The following is a 7,240-nucleotide window of genomic DNA, read 5'->3' as shown; positions in this document are numbered from 1 at the left end:
CCCCCCCCCCCCCTCCAGCCCTTCACATACAACGACCATCTGCCGCCTCTTTTTTTAATTTCGAGCCCCGCAGTTTATTTCCCACAGACTTTCTAGCTTCACTTGACACAACCGAAACAGCGTCTGAACAGAGCAGCTGCGCAGAAAAGCAGCAGAAAGGACCCCGCTCTGCGCATCATATTGCGCTCAGCCAACGAGAGCCGGAGCCGTTTGCATGCAACCCGTCTGCGGAGAACAGACTGCAGGCTCATAAAGACGAAGCGGATTTGAATTAAGCACCGGATAACAGACAGCAACTGTGTGTATCCTTCGCCGAGGGAGGGAGGGAGAGGGAGGAGAGGGAGGCAACTGTTTTGTATCTTGGAAGCCCTGGGTTTGGAGAGAGGGGGGGAAAGGAGGAGCGGAGAATGAGCTATTCTTGTACCAGCAGAGGCAACAGCCAGGACCCATCAAGCGCTAAGAAGCCTGCAGGTAATAATCCGGGCAGAGACACCGGAGGCACAGACGGCAGTAACGGCAGCCCGAAGCAAAAGGCGGCGATGAAAGTGAAGAAAGGCTGCAACTCGACCGACGTGGGAGTCCCGGTGACCACGGAGGAGGACCTCCTCGCCAGCACGGTGATCACTCCGGAGGATGTTCTGGGCTTGCAGAAGATCACAGAGAGTAAGTTCACTGCTGCTGTCTCGGTTGTTTAGTGACAAAAAGGAGGGGGGGGTAAAAGGTGCAGAAATGTTACAGCTCCTCTATGAGTCATGCATCACGTCATTACAGTGTCCCCTTATTTATGTAATGTATATAGGCCCTATTCAAACACATGGTGCATCATTGGAGCCCCCTTGTTCCCAACCTGTCTGCAGATGTGCGTTAAACCTCCTCTGCTGGCATCTTGGTAGATCTGTGACCTGTGGAGGTGAGGTGTCTAGCCCACCAGTGGTTAAGTTATGTACACAGTCAAGGAGTCCCCCCCCCAAAATGCAGATGACAGTTAATTGCTGGACAAGCTTACATTGTATCTTCTTAAATTATACATCATCCTTTGAGTCTGCAACTCCAGCGTGATTTCATTTGACTGGAAGGGTGCAGAGTGAGGTGCTCAGTTGACTGAGGGGTCAACCTTAAAAACAGCCTGCTCCCTTTGCATGAGTTCACATTTAGTTCAGCGCAGAGGCTTTCACCTGTCTTTTCACTCCTCTCCAGAGAGTTAAAACACCCAGGACTCATGTTTTTGTTTCTTATTTTACAGATATCTTACTTACAGATGTCTAAAAGACTTTTTCAAACTCAGTGGAACTGTGTTATAAAAATGTTCCTACAAGAGTTTGTGGGTTATTTCTGCAGTCAGGTAGCTTGTGATTCAAAAATAACCTTAGCAGGAGGTTATATACACCAAAATGAGTGTAAGAGTGGTATTATATCAGTGGTGGAAGAAGTGTACAGAGATTTTACCTAAAAATAGCAATAAGGTCAATTACAAGTAAAAGTATTATCAACAAAATATACTTAAAGTAATCAAAATACTTGTATTTGTTATGCACAGAAACAATCCCTGTGATTTATATACGGTTATATATTATTAGTAATATATTGTTACTGATGTATTCTTGCGTAAGTAGCATTTTACTCCTGCTGTTAGTTGAGCTGGAGCTAATTTTAACCTCATTAGATTGTGTTGTTAGGTAGGTTTAATCTGCAACGGGATGACAACAAACAATCAACAACACATGGAAGCACTCAAGTGAAGGACAAGTACCTCATGATTGTATTTAAGTGTACTAGCTGAGTAAATGTACTTTCACATTCTACCAGATTATTGTATTATACTTTATTTCAGAGAAAAGATTTGCAGATTAGAGCTCTAACATAAAAAGTTGGAGAACTTTAAGTGTTAAGTTAAGCTTGTGTTCCTAAAACAGCATAATAATTTCAAACATGTACAGTATGTGTCTCACAAAGTAATGTTTAAGCACAGTGTATACACTCTTTAAACACAAGCAGAGCTGCTTATTCACTAATAAACAAACTCATTTGATATATATTTTCATGGCAAAGAGCCACTTGTGACATTTTGATTACCATACTTGCTGTTGGGGGAAAAAAAAAGCTTGAAGTAGCTCACTTTGCTCATTCGTAATGTCAAGATGAAAAAAAGCTGCTGATAACATAGCGCATTACTTAATGCAGCTGCTTTTTAATTATGTCACACCTCTAAATCGCAAACAAGCCTCTTACAGAGAAACAGAGGGGGAGATAGCAGCCAGGAAGCTCTTATGTGCCCAAGAACACCTACATCTATCACCAACTCAGGTCTTAAACCAGAAGTTAGCTAACAGGTGGCCTAGCGGGGCATTCAACTATTTAAAGGCCAGTATAATACCTTACTTACACAACACGGTTACACTTGCTGTTACGATACATACTGAGTGTGATAACATGCAAACACTGTGTCTGGGTTTTCTGTTTTAGGAAGTGTTTAGGCATTGGTCACAAATTCACATTTTTCTTAATTTAATACATACTGATGGTCGTGCACTTTTCACCGAGCAGACTTCCACATAGATGCTTCACAAACAAGTCTTTTTACCCTCTTGAAACTATTCCTGTAGTGTCACTTTCATCTTATCCTTTTCCTGTTGTCTTATTTTTTTATTACTTTTTTTTTCAGGTTGCTTAATATAATACAGGAAGTTTATGTTGTGATGAGGAACGAGATCTTTCTCGTCCAGTCTGGCATAATCACAGCTTACTGAGAAGAGGAAGAGCTCTGGGAACATCCTTTGGCTCAGCTTGTCCTTCCTCTTTTACTGACTGTCGCTGTAAAGTCTGGTGGTTTCTTTAATTGTCCTTTTAACCATTCATGTTGCTAGGAAGAGAAGAGTTATTTCCTCTTTGTGTGTTTTTTTTAAATCCATAAGTTGTTGTTGGTGATCCCTCATGAGTGAGTCTATGTGGGGATGGTTGTCCAGTTGCACGGCGGCGCATACGGGAGCACTGTAATGACTGTCTCCCACGCTGGACCCTATTATGGTCTAGGAAACTCTCACTTTCCTACCTCGCAGCGTCATCGCTGGAGGCAAGAGGAGGCATGTGTGAATCACCACAGCAACATGGACACACGCTTGAATCACTACGGCAACGTGAAGCATCTCCCCATGGTCACAGGCAGCGGAGCGCGCAGCTCTGTTCTCCCACACACTTCCTCCTCTACTTTCCTTCATTTCTTTCTTCTCCTCTGCTCCCCTGTTTAACAGTGGAGTTGTGCTGTCACCTAAATGAGTTACAGGGATATAAATGGACACACGTACGCTCACACTTGCTTGACAAAGTTTGCGGCGGTCAAACGAAGCAGGAAACAACCTGAGCTCGCTCTCCTGAGAAGACACTCAGGCCCTTCTGTTGTTTTGTGACTCTTCTCTCTCTGCTGCTGCTGCTGCTGCTGCACGTTCTCAAGTGGCTGAAATTGATTCCCTCTCTTTAAGTAGCATGATACACTATCGACAATACTCACGCACAGCTCCGCCAGACCCTAACAGTCCAGACTCAAACATTTTGTTTTTTTACTCAGTGGTTGTTGTTTGAACCTGTTTTTGGAGCACAGATGTCTCACAGGAGAGAAAACGCAGATCAATTCTCAGAAATGTGACAGAGTTGCCACAAATAATTTTGTGCTCCACCCGTCTGGTGATGAAAGCAAGCTGCTGAGAATGATTAAGATTTGCATAGACAGAACAGGCTTTCTGCTCAGTCGACTAATCTCATCCAAACTTATGTTTTTAACTGAATCTTAATCTCATGTCAGTGTAGAACCCATCACAAACCCACAGAGCTGCAAGGTCCCCTTTTAGACACTTGTTTCTGTTAGGGATAATTGATCAGTCAACTCATTGTTTCAGCTGAATTTAAGAGTTTTGTACATACAAGTGCCAAATATGAAGGTTTTTCATATGGATTGCTTTGGTTATTAAGGACTTGTGTCTAAGATCTGTATTTAGAGAGACAGTTAAAATAACCAGTTTCTATACCACAGACATCTTTGGAATTCATACTGAAATTTCTTCTTATCAGCCAACATATAACCTGATATTGACGTATCTGTAATAAGCTTAAATTAGCCAATACATTTGTCCAGATTGATAAATTGGTCAATTTCAAAAGTAGTTGCTTTATGTTTGGACATAATGAGTTCTTACTTCATTTTAGCAGCAGCACGGCTGACTTTGTTGCACATAGCAGCAGTTCAGGCAGAGCACTGAGCCTGTGCTCTTGTAAGCTGATTGGCATCAGCTGCTTCACACAAGCTTTACAATCATTGGCTCATTCACAGCTGTGTGGTAGTAACAATCATCTCCACGCAGGGGTTTATCACTGTTACTCTAATGATTATGCTCATGCCAACGCCCTTTGCTGCCGCAGTTCTCTCTACCATCCCAACCTTCTCCGTTTGTGGTATTTTGTATTGTTAATTTAACTAAGATTTAATGTGCATGTATGTGTTTACAAACGGCTATTACTACTACTACTATTTCAATGATTGATTAATTGTTAAAGTAACCTTTACAGTAAAAATGCCAAACGTTCTACTATCTTACATTACAGTAAATTGAATGTTTTGGGGTTTCGGACTGTTGGTCAGACAAAACAAGACATTCAATGTGGTTACTATCATTTTAATACATGATAGAAACAACATTTGTTGCTATGGTTACTGGCATTCTTGTCTAATCTGAAGTGTTGACTGATATACAGTTTTAACCTTCCAGCCAATCACAAACAAACCATATTCTGTAGCCACAGTACATTTTTTTGTAACACTTTACTTCTGTTGGGACTTTCAGTCAGTCAGTCAGTGGTGTGGTAAATTCAGTCTGTTTGATATCACTGGTGCAGTTTCACAGCTTTAAAATACATTTCCTGAGTATCTTTTTAAAATGATTCACAGTGGAGTTATTTGTGCGTTGTCAGCTGAGAAGCACCCATGCAAACGTGACTGGCCTGTGAGGTCTTCAGTGTGAGAGCTAAATAAATGATCTGTGAGAATAAACTCTGTTTTACAACCCACAAAGTCTGTTAAGCATCCAGAGTTCAAGTAACCCACTTAGGCCTGCAGCTTGTTCTCCTTTAGCAGATTCAGTTAAATGCTCTGTACTATGAAGTTAAATGGGGTAACAGGTGATGAAACCAGGCCAACTTTATTTGCTTGTCAAGATCGTTATTAATTAGGTAAATACCAAAACATATAGTCTGTATTTCATTAAAAGACAAAAAAGAACATCCCAGAACATGCTTTTTGCTCTAATGTGACTGTTTTTGAAACCTTTCTTGACAGTAAACAAAGGCAAAGTGCAAGTATTGTAATTAAATCTAACTGCTGTAAGCTGCATCCATATCTGGAGTCGTACAAAGAACCACCACCAAACCATATCTCAGATTCTCTTCCTTCCCTCATCTCCCCATTCGGCCCTCTTTTCACTGTCCCTCCGCATAAAACTATCCCCATTTTTACCACAACACTGTTGCCATGACACAACTCTCCTCTACACCTGCATGTTATCAAGCTTCATCACAGTTCACAGAGTGCTTAGCAGAGGAAATTGTTGTTATCATGTCCGTTTTAAATTGAGCTGAATTTGAGAAAAGGAACAATAAGGTCTGTTATTTAAAACATATACACATATATGTAATGCATTTATATGCACGATGGGGAGGTGCATCATTATCAAAGTATAGTTTATAGACTTTTTGTATATTAATAACGCCTAAAATAGTTAACTTCCTGCTTTCACTGTAAGGATTAAAAAAAATTTAAGTTGATTTTGCAAAAGAAGATTTAATCATTCAGCTTTTGTTTAGCCAACATTTCTTCAAAGTTGCTGAACCTGTGGCATTTTCACAGAAGATGTTTTGCGAATGCTTTCTACCTTCCTATGGCTCGCAAACTAATTAAAAAGTTGTAATAGCAATGATAATGAGGCATTTTGGAGCATTGTCTGCCTGTAATTTGGAATATTTCATGTTTAAACTGTTTGTTAGGCAAAGCACAATGTAGGGAGGGGCGTTCAAGTATTGGCTTTGCTACCTCAGTTTCATCCCCATCTCCCTTCACCCTGCTGCTTTAACCCTGCCCCCTCTCTCCAGTGATTAGTTGGATTTTCTTTTATACAAGAAACTAAAACAGATCAGTCCATGTGAGCTGTGTTGGGCCTTCTTCCTCCCACCTAACTGGTAGATCCTTCCTTTACCAAAACAGACCACAGTGCTGTTTATGTTCATCATCATGTATGAGTGTAATATCCTGTAAGTGTCAGCAAATAGGGGCTTTTGTTAGGCTAAAACAAAAACCAACATTTGAAAGAAAATATAATCTAAAAATATAATCTGATAATATATATAATAATATTGATTGTTTACACACGTGCATAACATTACATTGTTGGCAAGGCTCTCTTGGGTAAAACTTAAATAAACTACAACATATACAATACAAAATATATTAAACTGGAATATAATAGTAAAATGGAGTCAAGTATACATAAAAATGCAGCCAATAAAACTGTGTACCAATACGTTTGTGATTAGCCAATGTCAGCCAAAAATATCAGCTCTGTGATTTATTGGTGGCTCTAATTGTCTGTCTTTCAGATTAAAATAAAAATATGAATGTGTGGTGTTAAACAGCATCGTTGATGAACATTTTGTTCACGTATAAATTATATATTGTATTGCAGTGCAGGTACACTGTGTCTTCTGCTTGTCTTGAACCTTTTGTAATGTGTTTCTATAGATATATGTAGAGTCCTGATTGCCACAATGAAAATTACACGTTAGTGTGTGTGTGAGAGAGAGTTTGAGGGCCCTCATCTAGACGCTATGAGGGAAACATCAGATACTCGTGAGTCTGACCTGTTACCTTCAGCCCCGACTGCCGCTTTGAGGTGAGCAAGAGAGCAGGAGACAACATGTGCGGTTTCCATGCCAACAGGACAGAGGACCCCATGAAGTGTCCAGAAGTCCAGAAGTGGGCTAACCTGTGTCCAGGTAGCGCATTCTGCCACGTGTCACCCATCTTTATCTCAAGCCAACATGAAGCCTTTTCAATAGCTTCCTGGATGTATCTGGTGGCTTTTCTTTTTTTGCAGCCCACAAATCTCCAAGAGTCCCAGGACCTGCTGCAAACACTGGCCTGCTACAATGACTTGTAGCAAACTAGTCCACAACTTTAAATGGGAGACAGTCAAAGGGCCGC

The 7,240-nt window shown here is 40.8% G+C and overlaps 1 pseudogene; it reads left to right on the top strand.

Annotated features, from left to right (window-relative positions):
• Positions 1-37: 37 nt before the first annotated feature.
• LOC118331971 overlaps positions 38-7,240 on the top strand; it is a 15,369-nt pseudogene continuing 8,166 nt past the window's right edge.

The sequence above is a fragment of the Morone saxatilis genome, unplaced genomic scaffold, assembly GCF_004916995.1.
Source record: "Morone saxatilis isolate NCDOM2014 unplaced genomic scaffold, NCSU_SB_2.0 Contig20, whole genome shotgun sequence".
Lineage (NCBI taxonomy): Eukaryota > Metazoa > Chordata > Actinopteri > Moronidae > Morone > Morone saxatilis.
Note: the sequence above shows the minus strand (reverse complement) of the source record. Positions and strands in the feature narration are given on the sequence as shown.